Source organism: Corvus hawaiiensis, chromosome 7, assembly GCF_020740725.1.
Source record: "Corvus hawaiiensis isolate bCorHaw1 chromosome 7, bCorHaw1.pri.cur, whole genome shotgun sequence".
Lineage (NCBI taxonomy): Eukaryota > Metazoa > Chordata > Aves > Passeriformes > Corvidae > Corvus > Corvus hawaiiensis.
The window spans coordinates 31,884,338-31,902,456 of NC_063219.1; the positions used below are offsets into that span (position 1 = coordinate 31,884,338).

Below are 18,119 nucleotides of genomic sequence, written 5' to 3' on the forward strand. Positions count from 1 at the left end.
GCTGAAGTATATTTAAAGAGATCGTCTGGAGTCCATGGCATTACTTCAGAGTGTGCTGGCTTTCCTTGGCATGAAAAGACACAGAGATACAATAAAAATGCAGAAAGAGAGGGTGTGCATGTGATAAGATGGAGGGAGGAGCCTGTGTATCTAGCAAAATTACAGTGATATCAGGAACTTCAAAAACATTACAATGCAATTGAGAAATCCAAAATAATATGCTGGGGAAGGTGCCAGCCCAGGTACAGTATATCTGATCTTGCAATGCCAGTGGAAAGGAAGAACAAAGCAACTGGTTCATTTGCAGCAAACAAGTTGAAGGAAGAGATATTACCAGAGCTTTTCCATGTGCTGACAGATTCCCCAAAGTGCTTTATCAATTAAGCATCTCTAAAGCCATCACAGCTGTTTCTCTACAGAGCAGAACCACTGCTGGTGCATGACACATGCAGCAGAGTGTGCCAGCATGACCAGCAATGGAAATGTTATCAGGCAAATGGAATTGCTCCCCCACTCCTTGGTTCCCTCCCACCAGCAGAGTTTGATTTCACATTGCTTTTGCTTTCTAAATTGATCTAACTAATGTAATCAGACAGTAACATCCTGCTCCAATGTCACTAATGCCTTCCAAACTAGATGGCCTAATTAAGGTCACTAATTTCATTGTCTAAGACAATTTCTTGAGAGATATCTAAGTGGATACTAGAATAGGTCATATCATTATATAAAATTAGCAGAGAAAAGTGTGAGAAAACACCCATGTCAACTGGAAAAAGAGACTTAGGGTTTTCAAAATTTACAGACAACAAAAATATAATTACAAATGATGAAGAGTGAAGTGAGAACAGAGAAAGCCTATTCCCAGAACCGAACCTTTTGCCAGACTCACAACCTGTGGGCAATTCAAAGATTTGCACAAAGTTAACACTCCAGGGCCAAGTGAATAAATGCGATGATGCTCTTTTTTTTTACTGTTTTGGAGCCTATGTCTGGTTGCTGGAAGATAAAGCAGATCAAAGAAATAGTCCTGATCTGTATTAATGGGCCACAATGGAGAAGGTGTGCAGTCACTCCCTAAGCCTATTCACTTGCCCCAAGATACACTTTGCAAAAGATGAAACCTATGGTGGGATCTCTGAGGTTGCTGTTAAACCACCATAAAGCTCAATGGCCAGAGGGAAAGTAAAAATCTGATGAATACTTCACATCTGCTGTTGTATTATTTTGGTTAGAATCAGCTGGGAATATCATCTTCACCTTTGCAAAAGTAGGAGCCATCTCAAACATGAAGATACCAGGAAATCATGCTGGGATAAAAAATATTCAGAGTAAGCAGGAGTCTCAGCAGTAGAAAGACCTCTCCTTACAAAACCCTCAGACAACATTACCTGAGCTTGTATGGCCTCACACAGAGAGGTGATGACTGAAGTGGTCATGCTGTAGAGTTACATGAGTGACATCTGGCCAAGGGCTGCTCCTTGGGCTGCTGCTATCTATGGTTTATGTCTTCTAGGGCATGGCAGGGCAGGAGAACCTGCTGAAGCATAAACTCCCTCAATCATGTCCAGTCTGCCTTGGTCCCTGGCAGAAGTAGGAGTTGTGGGTGCAGGAGATCTCCCGGAATGTTTGCTCACCATGGAAGAAAGAGTGTGCCAGTCCTCAGGATGTCCTGTAGGAGTCCATCTGGTACTGGCCACCTGATCTAGAGAGGCAAAAGATGTGGGGGACTTGAGTCCCACGAGCTGAAAACCTTCATTGGGACACATGGGAATAAAGACAAATACAGGGCAAGATATGCAGGAGGACATCAAGTACTGCTAATAATTTCTGTAATGCTAACATTTTTTGCTGTATCATGTCTGAAATACTAAGGATGTAATCTGTCTCTGTTATCTACCATTTAGCAGGATTCATTTTGATAAGAACAGTGTGTATTAAGGTTTGGACAACATCAGTTCAAGACAGGGAGACTGAAAAAATGCAAAAACTTCTAGACCATTTCACAAGCACCACTTCATCTTTGTCCCACATGAAACACCAGGCATCAAACCAAACTAAACCTTGGTGCACAGCTATGACTCCTTTCATGCCTACATTCACAATCACAGTGAGAATTATGGATGCAAATAAACACAAGAACAGCCAGTGAAATGCCTGCCAGTGAAAGTGGGTGTGGAGGTGACCCAAGCCACAGAGGACTTTTGGCCTCCAGGAGGATTTCACAGTATCATTGACCACACTTGCAGTGTGCTTCCAGTTTATAGCTACATTTCAATCCCTTAATTTGTTCTAGTTAGTCATGCAAAACCATAAATTGAATCTCCGGACATTTGCAGTGAAATCTGTCCTCTCTCCGAACTCAAAAAGCAATTTTCTGACATATCATATTACAGCCAGCTTTGAGATAGGTACCTGGTTAGTATAAAATACTGAATATCCAGTACATTCTGAATGTATGGTAATGGATAATTTAATTTCCTTCTGTAGGTGTGTAACTCTGGCCATCTTGATAAAGTTTTCACACTAGCACAGAAGTTAGAAACCCAGTACAGACAACAGTACTGAGGTCAATATCAGTAGATTTTCTCAAAACACGCCTAATTAGGAGTGGTAGGAATGGCTTTCAGGGGTAATGGGCTATACATTCCATGATTCTAATTGTGCAATAATGCCAGAGTTGTGTTAGTATTGAAGAGTTTTTGCAAGAACAGGCGATTGTGAATAACTCTATGATCTACATTTTAACTGTGTAGATATTACTTGGGAGTAATGCTCATGAATTAGTCGTTGTGCAGTTATTGTATAAAATTTTGTATTCCTTGCATGAAGCTCACTAATTAATCATCTTTTGCTCTAATAATTTCATGTCACCTACACCAAAAAAGTTTTGCTGGAAACATCACTTCCATCTATACAACACAGGACAAGAGTTCTCTCTTTATTGCCAAAAGGCTATAGAAAGGGAAAAAACATAAGAAGTGTTGTGAACAGATCAGAGAAAAGGCCAACAGTCCCTCCTAACCCCAAATGTCTCAGACCTTGTGATTGTGTTCTGGACTTTAAATATTTCAATATAACTTTTTAAAAAGTGACTGCAGTCTTACATATTTCTTTGGCTTTCACTAGATTCCAGCATATGCCAAATAACTCAGCACTTTATTTCCACCACAAAGCAACCTAAAATATGAGCTTATTTTTTTCTCACAAAACTGCCAAAGATGCTTTGAAGCATTCGTCTTGTAACCATGACTGACCCTTTTTTTCAATTATGTCATAAGAAAAACTTCTGAGAGCACTTAAAAACGTCTTCAGACTTTTTAGATGCTCTTTTCACCTACAAGATGCAGCCAGGAACAGTCTCCCAGTCTCAGTGTGTGTCAGTAGTTTTATTTTGCATTAAGACTTTTCATCAGTCAATCAGTCTGGTAAGTGAAAATGTACTGGTTTGCATGTGTAAACATAGACATGATTTTTAGCAAATCTGAGACCACTCTTGCCAGTAGCTCCGTTAAATTGTTCTTATCTGTCTGGTTGGCTGGAATGTTTGAGTATTTAAAATAGACTCAAGAATATTAGGCTGAAAGTCTGTCTAATGTACTACCAAATTAGACACAGCTAAGCAGTTGTGTAGCAGTTTTCAGCTGCTTACTCCAGAATAAAAAATTAAAATGTGATGAAAAAACTCTTAAAAAATATATTTCAATTGAGAATCTTCAGGAATTTCCCCTCCTTTTTGCTTCCTGAGGGTGTTCTGAGAAAACAGAGAACCAAGTTGTAAGTCATGTGGAGCACTGTGCTCATCTTAAATCTTCTCCTTTCTTTGGAGGCTGAGCTGCTTTCGGTAACCTAGTACTTACTGAGGAATGACAGCATGTAGCTGGGCTATTCCTGTGGCTTGCTGCTGTGCTGCAGTGGTGGCTTGTTCATGGCTCATCCATCCCCTTGGTGTTGAAGGCACACATCTGGTCCTGCACAGTGTGTTTGTCATTTATCCTCCCGTAACAGGATGTTTCCCAGAAGCAACTGAGGAAAAAGTTAAGCTGCAATGGGGAAAATAGTTAAACATGTGCATGAATTTGCTGGGAAAAAAAAACCTTAACAACATTTAAAGATGAAAATAAATAAGGTGCTTAAATAGAACATTGCAAGTGAATGAAACTGGTGGAACAAAGCAGCAACCAGGTGTACAGTTTGGTCAAATGATGTAAGAAAAGACTGAGTCAGGAATGGGGTTTGACCTCTGGAATTTGTTGGGTTTACCATTACAGCTTGTTTATACAAGACAGTTGGAAATTAAGAAAATAGCTAACTAAAAAGCCAAAGAGTTATTTGGGATTCACTCCATATACATATATATATATATATATATATATATATATATATATATATATACACAGACACACAGACACACAGACACACAGACACACACAGACATATATATGTATTTATGTTCCCTTCTGGAATGAGAAATCTCTTTTTCTCTTCAATCTTGTGTATAACCTGGGGGAAAACCCCCTTCATTTCAGGCCAGGACAAACAGTTTGCTCTTGTTCCAAAACATCTCCATTTGCACCCTCAGGTGCCCAGAGGTAAATCTGTTCTGCAGCTGGGGCAGGGCTGGTTGCACTGCAGATGCCACAGTTACATGTGGTTTCCATTACCTCACCTAAGGTAGTGCTGCAATTAGTAGTGTAAATTAGCATAGCTTTTAATCTCCTCTTCTGTCTTTCTTTAGAGCTATATTCACTTTTGCTTCCACCCAAGTTTCATCTTTGAGCTCTGACTTGCACTCAGATAGGAAATGTCAGCTGTCAGCTCGGTTTACAGACTTGGATGAGGGTTTGGAAGAAAGAGACTCCCCAGAAGACTACATGGCCTTGCTGTAGCAATATTAAACCTCTTGGTCAAGTGAGTACACTGGACACTTAATTTATTGGTAGTTTGAGGAGAGCAAAGGAAGGATCGTGTCTACTTTTGATTATGGCCTGGCCATGCGCCACTTCCCCAGCACTTGGCAGGAGGAGCCCAGCTTCTGACCAGTTTGACTCTTGCAGCCATTTCTCACAGTGATGAGATTGAGCCCAGACTGATGAGAAAAGAGAGTTTTTAGGAGTGGCTGCACTTGTTCAGGGAGCAGGGGCTGTGCAGGAGGCGGGCAGGCAAGCCTCGGGCAGCTCTTCACACAGAGAAGCATCACACCACTCAATTACATCTTGCATCAGCTTGCAATTAGCTTGTGTGTAAAATTTCAGTCATCCATATTGCTTAGCTTGAGATCTGGCATGACTGGGCTCTTTCTTTTCTTAGTTCTTCTTGCAGAGACTGCTCATGAAACGCTGGAGCTGGAGCTCCTGCAGTGCAAGGATGGGAGCTTTTCCCTATTTTCTATGGAGTGGGGAATTTTCTCTGCCTGGCACCTGAGTGTTGGTGCTTGCTAACAGCCAGAGCACTGTGCTGCCACCGAGGCTCCCCATTGATGTGGTGGGTGGGAGGGGGTGTGTGGGAGTTGCTTGGTATTTTTGTGCTGCAGGTGGTGCTTTCGTCTGGGCGCCGTTTGCCGCCTGTTTGTTTTCTGGTTTATTCTTTTGTTTACATCAAGTCTTCATGAAAGGGTGAAGTGCTCTCACGTAGAGCAAGCAAAAGAAACATAAACATACGCACACAAGCTGAAAGAAATATGAGCATGTACTCAGGCCTGAAGCCATCAAGGGTTTGCTCCACTGGTTTCTCTGCTGGGGGAAAAGGCATCTCCAGAGAGAGAAGAAGACCTCCCCAGTCCCATCACAGTCCTCAGCCCTGTGGCCTCCTCTCCTTCTACACACTCCATCCATGCCAGCAGGCAGCTGCTGGAGCACAAACCAGGCTCTCCAAATCCATTCAGATGCAATACCATGGCATCTGAATCCCACAGACATCATCTGAATTCAGCACTGCAGCTTTCTCCATTGTTTTGCCATCATTTTAGCAAGAGACAAAGCCAAGTGATCCTCTAGGTGATACCACCCCACATATGCTGTTCATTGAGATGGTTGCTAGCCAGAATATGATATAAATTGATTTAGAAATGCTCTGTGTGAATACAAGTAATTTTTCTTTCAACTGTGCTGGTACTAAGGGTATTTGTGTTACAGAGGTGTTGGGAGACTGTGTCCTGAAGGACATGTGCATCTATAGAAACTGAACTTTGGACTCTGCAGTTTACACAATGCAATTTTTCTCTCTGTTTATTGATGTAAATACCTGCAACAGCCATGCTGAACTCATCCAGCCTGGGACTAGGAACAGCCCCACAGAACTCATCTGTCTGGTTATAACTGAGCTAACAGATTTTTGCGAACTTGCAGGAGTTAAAATGTAGAGGAAAAAGAAAACAACATCCTTAAACAGCAAGTTATATAGTAATAATAATGAATAACTTTAGGGAAGTGGTGATCCATTCATGGAAGAGCCATGAGAAGAAAAACAAGCTAAATTAGTCAGATGATTTATTCATTGTGAATTATTCACTCCATTACTGGCTGCTTCCTCCACAGGCCATAGGAGCTAATATATAAACTGATAGAGGAAGGGTGGGATCAATAGAGAGCAACCTCTCCCTCCTCTCCAGGGAAAATAGGTCACCTATCCCGGCTACGCTGCTCTCTGGGCACAGGGCACATCTCAATAGACTGAGCATTCATTTTCAGCTAATGAAGTTTGGGTTTTTTCAGGGCAAAATTTTCCTGAGGAGTGTTTCTTTCTTTCCGTCAGCTCTCAAGCCCATGCTCGCAGTTTGGCCGTCTCCCTTCCCCCATCCTGACAGCTCTCATTGTTCCCAGATGATGGCTGTTTGCTGGCCTGTGCAAAAAAAAAAAAAAGATTTTTTAGTCTAAATAGTCTAAATGCAGTGTCCTTTACACAGGGTGCTGTGGAGGAAGGAAACCTCTCGGCACCCTTGGGATTTGCTCAGTGTGGAACTGGCTGCTCCTCAGGTGAACCAGGATGGAGTGAACCTCAGTCCAGGGTGTGACAGGGATGCTTGGTAGGCACAGTGGGGCTCCTTGTGTGGCCATAGTGACTTACACCCCATGCCCATGGGATGTGGGTTTTCCTCCTTGCGCCACATACCATGCCAGCCCCAGCACCACCACAGGCACTGGGAAGCCCAGCAGGGAGATGGACCATGGCCTTGCCTGTGCAGGAGGGTACTGATCTGCAGAAAGCTGACATGCTGGGAGACATTCCTCAGGCCCCTTTTAGCTCCTAATAAGCAATAATATTCTCTGTGGCGACGCCTCTGCTGACATTTCTTGTACCCAGCACAACCCACTGTTTACCATGTGACTATGAACTGCTGCTGAAGCTTCATAAATCGCTTTTCTCTTCGCACAAATTGGAGCTGAACAGCTGGAAACTGTGTTGCAAGCACAGCCCAAGCTGAGCCTGAAACACAAATTGGGCACAAAACTCCTGTGGATGGTATTTATTAGAGAGCTGCTGGAGAAGAGTTGCCATCGTTGGATGGTGAATGCATTGAAAACTTGGGAGTGTGGGGTTTACTTGCCAGATCATCTTTAATTAATTACGGAGGACAATTAGGGGAAGAGGCTGCTGCTGGACTACCTGACTCATAGGGCAGCTCATATATTGATGAGATGTTTGCTTATGTGCTACCAGGCTGAGCTGTTCCCCTGCCATGACTCTTCCAAGGCCAACACAAGGTCCAGCTTTGAGCACTCAAATCAAAAGCCTCCAGAGCAATGGACACATCAGGCAGCAGCTTTTTGAAGCAGGGAGCTGAGGAGTGGATGGGGTTGGGGACGGCAGTGCTCCTGGCAGTGCTTCCTCCACGCACCCCAGAGGGAGCTTTACAATGCTGCACACTCCTGGTAGATTTGCTTGTAGGTAAATGTCAGTCTTTAGGCTTCCTGATGGTTTCTGAGCAATATGCATTAAAAAAAAGAAAAAGAGTGCAAAATGGATTAGTGTATATTTACCTTAAGTGGTTGTGAAGGAAGAGCTCTGTTTTTGCAGGTGTAAGAGCTTTTTCATCAGAAGAAAAGAATTTTAAAGAATCTGTTTTAAAAAAAGAAGAAGGAAAGAATAAAAAAAAGGAAATATTGCAGTTATTTTGTAGATGACCACAGCTTTCCAGGCAGCTCTGGTGTGTATACAACAAAGAGTCTGACATATTCTGGAGAAAACCAAAGACCTCACTCTTCATGAAGTCAGAAGAGAGTGTGTAGTGTGAAAATATTGGTCATGAGGTCAGATCTTCAGTGCCAATGTTGTGCAAATACACAACTGCATTTGATGGCCACACCTCAGCTACTAGAGAACACTTATCACTCTTAAGCCATGATTCAGCCTGAGTTTGGTTCCAGAGACCCAGGGTAGATGCTCTAAAACCTGCTTCTGAAATTCACCATAAAGGAGTAATCTGTTGCATGGAGCTTGAATCATGCTCAACTTGAATAAGATCCAAACCCAAACCAACAACCTAACTGCAGTCTTTGGTGAAAATTTAAATCCAGAGCCATGCCTGAATTTAGTGGCCAATATCACATTCACACTTAAGAGATTTCTGCAAATTCCTCAAACATACTCCACAAATCTGTCTATTAAAATATAATCACTCCGTGCAACTTTGGTTCAAACTGCAAAGAAACAAGCAAACCAAAGGCAGAACCAACGATGCACATCAGGTTTTGGTTTGCTTCGGTTTAACCAAATTCTGAGTATGTAGTTAAATAAAGCTGATGTCAGTCACCAGGTGCCCTGAGCCCAAATACAGACCAGCACAGCTCACAGCCAGCTCTTCAAGTCCCCAAACCCCTACTTGCTACCACACAGTGGCTTGGTCTGAGCATGTACTATGGTATTGAGTCTCCTTGGGCTTGAAGGGAAGAGGAAGAAGCAGGAAAATGGTTAATGTACATGATTTTTTCCTGCATTCTTTTTTCCATGTTTTTTTAAAACCTGATGTAGAATAAGCTGCATGGGGAGAATATGAATATACAGTTATAATACATGACAATGCAGCAAAATCCTGGACTCTGTCAATTACTGTGGCACTGTATAATTTTCTTTTATTCCTTTGGGGAAATACATAATTCAAGTAAAAAATCATTTGGACAATGCACCTCCATGGAGAATATGCAATGCATGAAGACACTATTTTGCATTGAGCCTCACATGGAATGATACGGAAAATGTAAGGAAACTGAGGGAAAACTTCCTGGTCTAATTGGTGATACAGTGCTGCCAAATGAGTGTCTCTCTAGAACACACTTGTTGCTATAAGTCACCTTCAGAGATCTCTTGAAGCTACAAGGGATGCAGCTGACTCCTTCTGTAGTAACAGTACTTTGAAACAGTGGAAAAAACCCATCACAGCAGTCAAAATTGAGTTGGGTAGCAGAAAGATTAACACCTGGGAGGAGGAGCTGCTTGGGAATGTATGGGGCAGGGCTGAAAACTACTTCCAAATTATTTTGTTCAAGACTAGAAGAGCTGCCCAGTAACATGCACTAGACAGCCTTGGATGGTTCAGAGTGAACTGTTTTTGAAAGGAGGGCATGAGCCAAAAAACTGCGTTTTGCTTACCTGGCAATGACTTCAAAATTAGGATTGAATTGTTTTGAATTGTGTGGTTGGAGACTTTTGAGCAAGTTGGGAGGGAAAAAAGAAGAAGCAAATAATCAGGGGATGGTTTGCTGAGGTGGGTTTTTGTGCTCACTAGCCCAAACACAGGGAGATCTTCAATTCCCTCCCCTCCCTGGGGGGACATGGACCTCTGGGCTTTGCTCCTGGGGGAGGTTCTGAGCCCAGAGGCTGGGACAGGACTGCTCCCTGGACCACTTCCCACCTCTAGAATTGGGAGTTGCATGCGGGCCTTCTGCAACCTCTTCACTGCAGACACATCAGTCTACAACGGGTTCGAGATCTTGTGGATGAGATTTGCTATGAACAGAGTACTGAGTCAATTGTTTAGCAGTGGGGAAAATTCTCCAAGTAGTGGGATATTAGATTTGAGGATTTCAGTTGGGGTAGATAACACTTTTCTTCTTCAGCCAACACTGTCAAGAAAGGATCAGTCAATTCCCATAATTCCTTTAACAATTTTGGCCTTCCATCTCCATTTACCTTCATATCTTTTTATTAAAAAATAGGCACGGTAATAACTTTTACATCAGGAGATATGCACAAATTGTGAATTATTAAGTATAATATACCATGATCATCTAAGTCTGTGCAAGTTTTCAGAACTCAGTGTCCAGGTCTGTATGCAACATGTAATTTTGGCCTCTAAGTATCTACTTTTTTTTCCTTTGGGCTTGTACGATATATTACTAAAAAATTTGGTTGAAATTAATCTGCTTTTCAGGTAATAAATTAAATAGACATAATCTGGAGAAAAAGTAGTGCATTATTTTAACTGTAAAATATATCACAATGAAGATGACATATTTTCAGTCACGTAGACCAGTCAATGTATATAAAAATACACCCAATCTTTTAATTATATCTAGACTTCGGGTAGTCATTTCTTTAATAGCAATCAAAATGTTTCCACATGCAGAAAAGCTTTCACCTTTTAAAGAATATTTTCCTTTGCTAATCTAGGTGACCAGCTAACCTTCATCCTGGGGAAACCACTGGCGGTGGCAGGGACTGGCTGCAGGAGAAGCACGTTGTGGGTGAGGGTCGGGCTGGGCAGCTCTTTGCAGAGGAGGTAAAGTTTCCCTTGTCTCCTTTGCATATTCATGTGGTGGACCTGGCTGTTAAATCACAGTTTTGCTTTGCTTTCTTAACAGATTTCACTGGGTTAATTGTGTGGAAAAATTGGTAGCAGCGTATATAACGTACACCCAAACCTCTTGTAATAAATTAAAATTCCTTTAAGAGTCCCAATGTTTTGTCATTTTCAAAAAACGACTCAAAGGTAAATGTTGATTTTAATGTGGTTGTAGCTGTCACCTCCTAAGTTTAGTCGGTAGAATACCAACATATCTTTCAATGAATACTTATGAGCTATTGATTAAAAAAAGTAGCTGCAGAGCTTGTGGTGCAAGATACGCCTTGCATTTGGGAAATTGTATAGACGTCTTTATATTAAATGTACCCACAGCACCTCAAAAGATCATGCTGGAACTGTAAATTGTAACCCTCTAGCAGAAGTTTAATGTTTATTTAAAGGGGGCAGCTTTCTATTACATTGTTTGAACAGATCTCCTCAGACAATGATCATAACCTTGTTCCCTTCTCCTTCACACGCAGGTTATGATATCTATACTCTTCTTATCATATGTGACTTCACTCTTATGAGCTGTCTCCGGCTCTCACCTGATTTTGTGCTTGAAGCCAATGGGGATAACGTGGAGCCCTGAACAAAATGACAGCCTCAGATTTTTGAGAACTACTTGCAGTACCCAAATGCTTGAGCCTGGGCAGGGAGATGGGATTTTTTTTTTTTCTTTTGTTTGTTTGTTTGATGCAACCCCGACGGGCGGAGGGGGGAGCTGGGAGGTCCCCGCTCGGTGTCAGCACTGCCCCGCGTTGTGCCCTGACACTTGTGCGGGGGGCCGGGGTCCAGGTGCGGTGGTCGGGGCCCCCTTGCCCGGGGCTGCGCTGTCCCTTGCCCGGGGCCGCCGCGGTGGCGCGGGGCTGGCTCCGGCTCCGGCTCCCGGTCCCTTCTCCCTCCTCCAGCCCGGGCAGCCACGTGCTGCCGGGGCGAGCCGCGCTCCGCACTGACCTGCCTACACAGAGGCAGATCTTCCCATGCAGAAATATCGGCCCACGCTGATTTTTCATGCGCAATTTAGAATCTCTGCTTTTGGGTTTTTTTTTTTTTTTTTCTTGTCGTTGTTTTAATTTTCACTGACAACGTCTTTTAGATCTGTTGTTGCCTATCACTTCAGCATTTTGTGGAAAGGAGGCTGAAATCTGCATCTAACCTACATACATTATCAAAGACGAGCCTGCCAAAATAATTCATCAAAAAGTTCAGGCATTAAGTTGGTCACTGAATAGCTGTTCCAGCCTGTGTAAAACAGCTGCTATCCACTATGTGACTAAGAATAAAAAAATGTCTCCATCATCCTGAAAAACAAATTTTAATACCTAAGCTATTAAAAATTAATAATGCTATCCTTTAAAAATGATTAGAAATGTATGAGCAGGTTTTTATAGAAAGCATATTTGGACAAGAAGAAATGGCTCAGCAAGGAGGTAAAAAAGATCTCAGTCTGTACATCTTTGTGTGTATGGGAAAGGCACGTAGGATCTGGTTCCCAAGCCCAGCAATTCCCTCTCACTTGCTGCGTTTGGTGAACCTGCAAGGGCAGCAATAACAATCCTGTACTACAGAGACTTCAAATCCTCTTCTATCTAGGTTCTCGTGCTTTGCTCTCATCACTGGGGTTTTGCACCTAGGAAGGGCTAATAGGTACTAATTATGATTATAGCAGCAGCTATTTTTGCTATACTTAGTGTGGTCCCATATGCTTAGGATTCTAGAAGACAAAGGGGACAAATTGAATGATTTTGGATGTGAAATTCATTTGCAGTGCTTTAATTCCTTAATCTAAGACTAAAGAGTGCATTGGATATGCTGGCCTAAGAGTGAATATGCACTGAGCCTCCTGGGATTTTGTCTTATGTGAACTGGCCCCAAAAACTTCAGAAAATAGTAGAAACAAGATTTTTATTTTCTCCCCTGTCCCCCTTTTTTTTTTGTTTTGCAGCAGAGTAAAATACAATTTTACTGTATTTGCCAACCTATTCTATAATGAATGGTATGCATAATGTTATTGCAGATTTGAAAAATGCACACAGCAAAGATGAATCAAATTCTCCTCCGAAATAATTCCACTGATTTCAGTGGAATTAGGCTGGTAGGGAATATGATCCTTAACAAAATTGTTCAGATTCTACTGAAGTTTCATGCTGGAACGTATTCACAAACATCTAGGATGACTTACAAATGAAAAATGTAATAATTTGATTAAAATGCTTATATACTGTGCTTTCAGTATATATCTTTTCATAGGTTCTATAAAGAATTCAGTATAAATTCTTGAAAATTCTTTGGCTAATTTCTAAAGGCACACAAATAAGAAAGTAATGCTGCTTCAAGCATAAAAAGAAATTAATTAAAAATTTAGAATTAATGTGACTAATTCCAAGTTAAGGCATACTTATAAAAATATTTTGCCAGGATAAAATTAAGCTAAAGTTCCATACTTATGCACAATTTCAGGTTTTTTCTTTATCTCTCTCTCTTTTTTTTCTTTTTTCCTTTTTTTTTTTTTTCTGCAGGCTTGAGCATAATCTTATAATACCAATAAATGAAAAATATGCATTGAGGGAATCAATATACTGATGGTATGACTTTTTGGAACAAGGTTCATCTTGTGATAGCAAATTAATTTATGTTTTACTTAACATAAAATTTTCTTTAGCCTTAACTCAGAAGTAAATTGCTCTTTTAAGACTTAGGATTTTGTTTTTAAATAATTAACAGAGAAAAATGAACATCAACACTTTTAAATTAATTTGACAACAATAGCTTTTTGAGGTATAAATACAACCATTTGTGCCATTCAAGCAATAAAATCAACAATAAGGGTACAGTGTGAAATAGGTTTTAGTATATCTGTCTCAACCGAGGGACATGGCATCCTCACTGCAGCCGGGAAGCACTCACACTTCCAAAGACTGACTAAATCCCAGGAATATTCAGGTTTCCTCAAAAACCTCTCTTACAGAGCAATAATTTGAATTACAAGTAGCTATTAAAAAATAGCAAATTAAATGTGGAGAATCCTCCACTTATGCAGGAGGGGAAGAGATTTTTAAAGTTTCCTTTCCTAAAACAGATTTTGTTTTTTATTTTCCTTTCCCTTGTCCCCCCATAGAGTTCCTATGGAATATATGCATCACAGCTACTTAAAAGTTGGACAGTAAGAGCAGAAATGTCAACTAAAGGACATTATTCAGCACGAAACATCTGCACCAAGTTGTGGAATCATGGTAATACTATAAGGAATAAGCTGAGCAAAAATTCCTGTGTCTAATATTGTTACACAATTTTATGTGATAAATAGCCAGAACAAATGCTCATCAGAATTATGTTTTTGTTCTATCTTATTCTGCAAAACTAATTTGTGAATGACCCCAAAGATAGATGATTTGTTAATTTGCAGATGTCTCGCCACTTTCCTCTCTTTCTCTGGCTGTTTCAGGAGATTACGCATTTACTGACTCTGTGCATGTATAAAATATCTCTCTCCTAGGCATTTCTCAATCACTCATCGTACCATGTTTAAGTGCTAAATATATGTATTAGGCACACACATGCCCACCCACAAATGTGAGATACATATACATATCTGCTAGCTAGACATTCAATTAAATATGTATTGTAAAAGGCATAAGTGATTTCAAAGATTTGAAGACAACCGTGATGACAGTATATATTACTGTTAAATTCACCAAGGCACATCTGCAAAACAGACTGGGGACTTATCTGTAAATCTTCCTTAGGAAGCTGAAGGTAAACATTATTTGTTTGCCAGAACAGTGTGGAAAAAATATTTATGATTTCGAGAAACAGTTAGTGAAACCTTTGCTAAGGGAGTAACAGTACATTTGCTTTTTAAATGAATTCATCTCAAGTAATCAGGATTTAGTTAAGTGGACTACTGCCACTGAACGTTTCAGTCTGTCATTTGGGGTGTGAACACTGGCACTCAGAGGATACCTTTTAAGCACAATACATTTATGAACTCATTTCTTTTTCCCTGAGGATTAAAAAAATAATTTTTATGCACAGTATCAGTGGCCTTCTTTAGTAATTTCCTCACTGCCGCAGCTTACCTTTAGAAAAGATGGAGAGTTTAACCACATATGGTAAAAGTTTTAGCCCTGGGGGGTTTATTATGGCAATATTCTTTTCAATGCACTGTCCACCATAACGGGTCTTAACATTTCCTCACCAGGCAGACAAGCAGAGAAGCACAAAAATGAAACAAGCTATGTTTAGCAGAATTTTTACATACCATAATCTCTTTACCATGGTAAGGCAAGGCTGGAATTTTCAAGATGATCTCTTATGGCGCAAATCCATTGCAGGACAGAGCTGATTTACAGCTTAGCACCATTCTCCACTCTTCACTGAGAGTAAGTTAAATGACCCAAGAATAACATTAATATGTACTATAACTAGATAGAATGGTGGTCTAAAGGGTGGTCTAAGGCATTATCTTTCACCCAAGGAAACTCAAGCTCGTATATTGCCCAGAAATACTAATAAGGGTCAAGTATCATTACTATTTTAAGAGGTTGACAATGCAGTGAGTTATGGGGTATGATAGCGAAGCAGGGCTCTTCTCCTGCCTTCTATCAGCCCTCTTGTCTCCCCTCCGTAATGTTTTGAACAAATCTTGGCTAAATTCAGACTCATTATTTTCCATGCTCTTTCATGGCTAACCTGGTTTAAAAATACCTGCTGACGATTTTTTTTTGTTTGGTTGGGCCAGTATGCTTAACCTCATCTGAGTCCCACAGCAAGCTTTTTCTTCCTTTTCTTCCTTTCATCAGGTAAATAATTTAGAATAATAATAATAATAAAAAACCAACCATAAAACCAACGTGAAAGAAACTGAAGTGCAATTTTAGAATCAAGTTAGGAGGGGCACTAAAATATTTCTCCAGTAACAAGAAAGGTCTGACAAAACAGTAAATAGAAAAGTAAGATGTTGAAATTATTTTAAGACAGATGCCTTTTTAAACTGTATTAAGAACACCTATCATGGAGCCTGATTCCAGCAGTTCCTCACACAGGAGGTATTTTATCTTCACAACATCTGGCACTGTCAAGGAGGTACAGTTGTAGACCTTACCAGATGCAGACAGACACTCCATACATAAAAGTACACTAACAAATCATACCATTAATAGCAGCACAACACAAGTGTTTCTTATACATCCATGAAGAGAACTATTCCATGGTTATGGGAAAGCTTAAAGAAAAAAAAAAGCCACAAAAAACCCCAACAACCCCTAACAGAAATTTCTTGTAATTCCTAAAACATAAAAATAACTCTGAGAGCTTTATTTTCAGCATTTTTTATAGATGACTGACAAGAAGGCTCTTTTCTTCAGGGTGAAAAACTCCTTGTCCCATAAATCTGTGTGGTTGACATATCTAGGCAAATTTGTATCCTTGCTCAAAGGGATCACTGGTTTTATTCTCTATGGATTTTTCACTCACTATGTTGTGGAAAGTGAGTTGAGGCAGAGAAAAAATTGCTTGATATTTGAAGGAAGGTTTACATTATTTTATATCATCCACACTGCTCTGTTGTCACTTGGTTTCTTTTATGAACTGTTTAAAACATGATACTATACTACATAAACCTTGCCTATTTTTGAATATGTAGTTTGTTTCATACCCTGAAGGTCTTGAGCTCGATATTCCTCTCACGTCCTCGTCTGTTAGTTGGACATAACTATATTAATCCCCAAATAAAACATGAAGGCATTTGGAAGTTATATATTATATTTATGTAAAACCCATGCTCTGTTTCCTACTTTAATATTTTATTTATTTATTTATTTTTTAATCAAGGTGTCTCTGATAGTCTCTAATATAAATGAGCAGTACTCTGTGTTTCAAGTAAGACGCCCTTGAAAGCAGATCTGAACATCAGTGGCATTAAAGTAATTGCCGAAACCAAAGGATTTAGATTGCATAGTGTTGCTTGTTCCTTCCTCTTTACATTTCACCATCAGTAATCAATAATCCATAAGACTCATCAGTACAATGAATAGGACTTACAAGAGAGGCGGAATTTCTTTTTCTGATCTCTTTTTCCTCTTGCAAATAAAGTCCCCACCCTTTTATTAAATGGTTAAGTAAAATAAATACGTCTCAGCAAAATAACCTTTTAAGATCAAAGCGCTGCTCTGTGTTTTGTACAATATTATCATAACAAAATGCACAGAACAACAGCGAGCCGCAGTCCCGAGGAATTATTTTAGTATATATGATACCACTCCTCTCAAAGCTGCAGCCATAATATGTTGTCAGGACCGTGTTTTCTATTTCTGCAACATACTTTAAAATTTAATTTTCTCCAAAATGTGTGCTGCTTCTTGGAACTGAAGTGATTTTAAGCGCCTGTGCTGTGTTATGACAGCGGTGATGGTGGTGGTGCACGCTTGGCAGAGGGATTAGATATGGGTCAAATGTTTAACCATCTGGATTTGCCATGAGCTAAACCTTATTTTTGATACTTCTGTTTAGACTAACTGGAAAGCGATTCCTCCTTCGCCCTTTCCAAACTTTTCCTTCTCCTCTGCGGGCTGGTGTGGCCGTGGAGCCGCACTTCTCCTACCACCCTGTGGCAATCGCATGCCATGACACACGTCAGCTCAGCCTGGGCTGCTGACAGCGAGCTGCAGCCATCGACAGAGTTATTTGTCTTCTGGTGATTAATTCAAGGAACAATTAACTTTTTTTTTCCTTTTTTTTTTTTTTTTTTCCCCCAATGCAAATAATACATGCGTAGGTGCTGAGTGATGAGAGCAAATCTGTAAGAGAGATTAATTCCTGCTAAACTCTTTTTGGATGTGTAACTTGAACTGTATTACAATAACTCTTAAATGCTGGAAGGGATAGGCTCTGGTTTTGTGCCCAAGCTATTTGTGTATTATAGAGATAGAAGATCTTAAAGAAAATATCTGGGCATTACTTTAGACACATCTATTTGCTTACTTGACATATCAGGAGATGATGAAGGCAAGAGGTTATCTTGATCAAAAAGAGAAAGGTTAATACAATTAAAGTTTTCTCACTGCATGTGCATTTCACAAATTCTCTGCATTTTATATGTAGCAGATGGTGTTCAAACAAATCAAGAAGCTGAAGCTAAAAAACCACCCTGATGGAGAAACTCATATATTTCTTCAAACGATAAGATGAACTGCAGATGTTTGTTGAAGAGTACTGCTGACGCAGGCGACCTAAGAAGCAAAGGCTTAAAAAGAAGAGTCCAGTTGTGTTTAGCACTGGCCAACCACGCTAGCTGTCACTGCATGATTTATGAAGCTCGCTTGCTAGATTTTATGTCGAC

At 40.3% G+C, this 18,119-nt stretch overlaps 1 protein-coding gene across 1 annotated transcript in view; it reads left to right on the top strand.

Annotated features, from left to right (window-relative positions):
* The window catches only part of EN1 (engrailed homeobox 1), a 48,974-nt gene extending 38,266 nt beyond the window's left edge, over positions 1–10,708 (top strand). Inside the window, exon 4 of the transcript XR_007204982.1 lies at positions 10,606–10,708. The gene's annotated coding sequence lies outside the window, so the exon portion shown is untranslated. The remainder of the gene's footprint in view (positions 1–10,605) is intronic.
* The last annotated feature ends 7,411 nt before the right edge of the window (positions 10,709–18,119 follow it).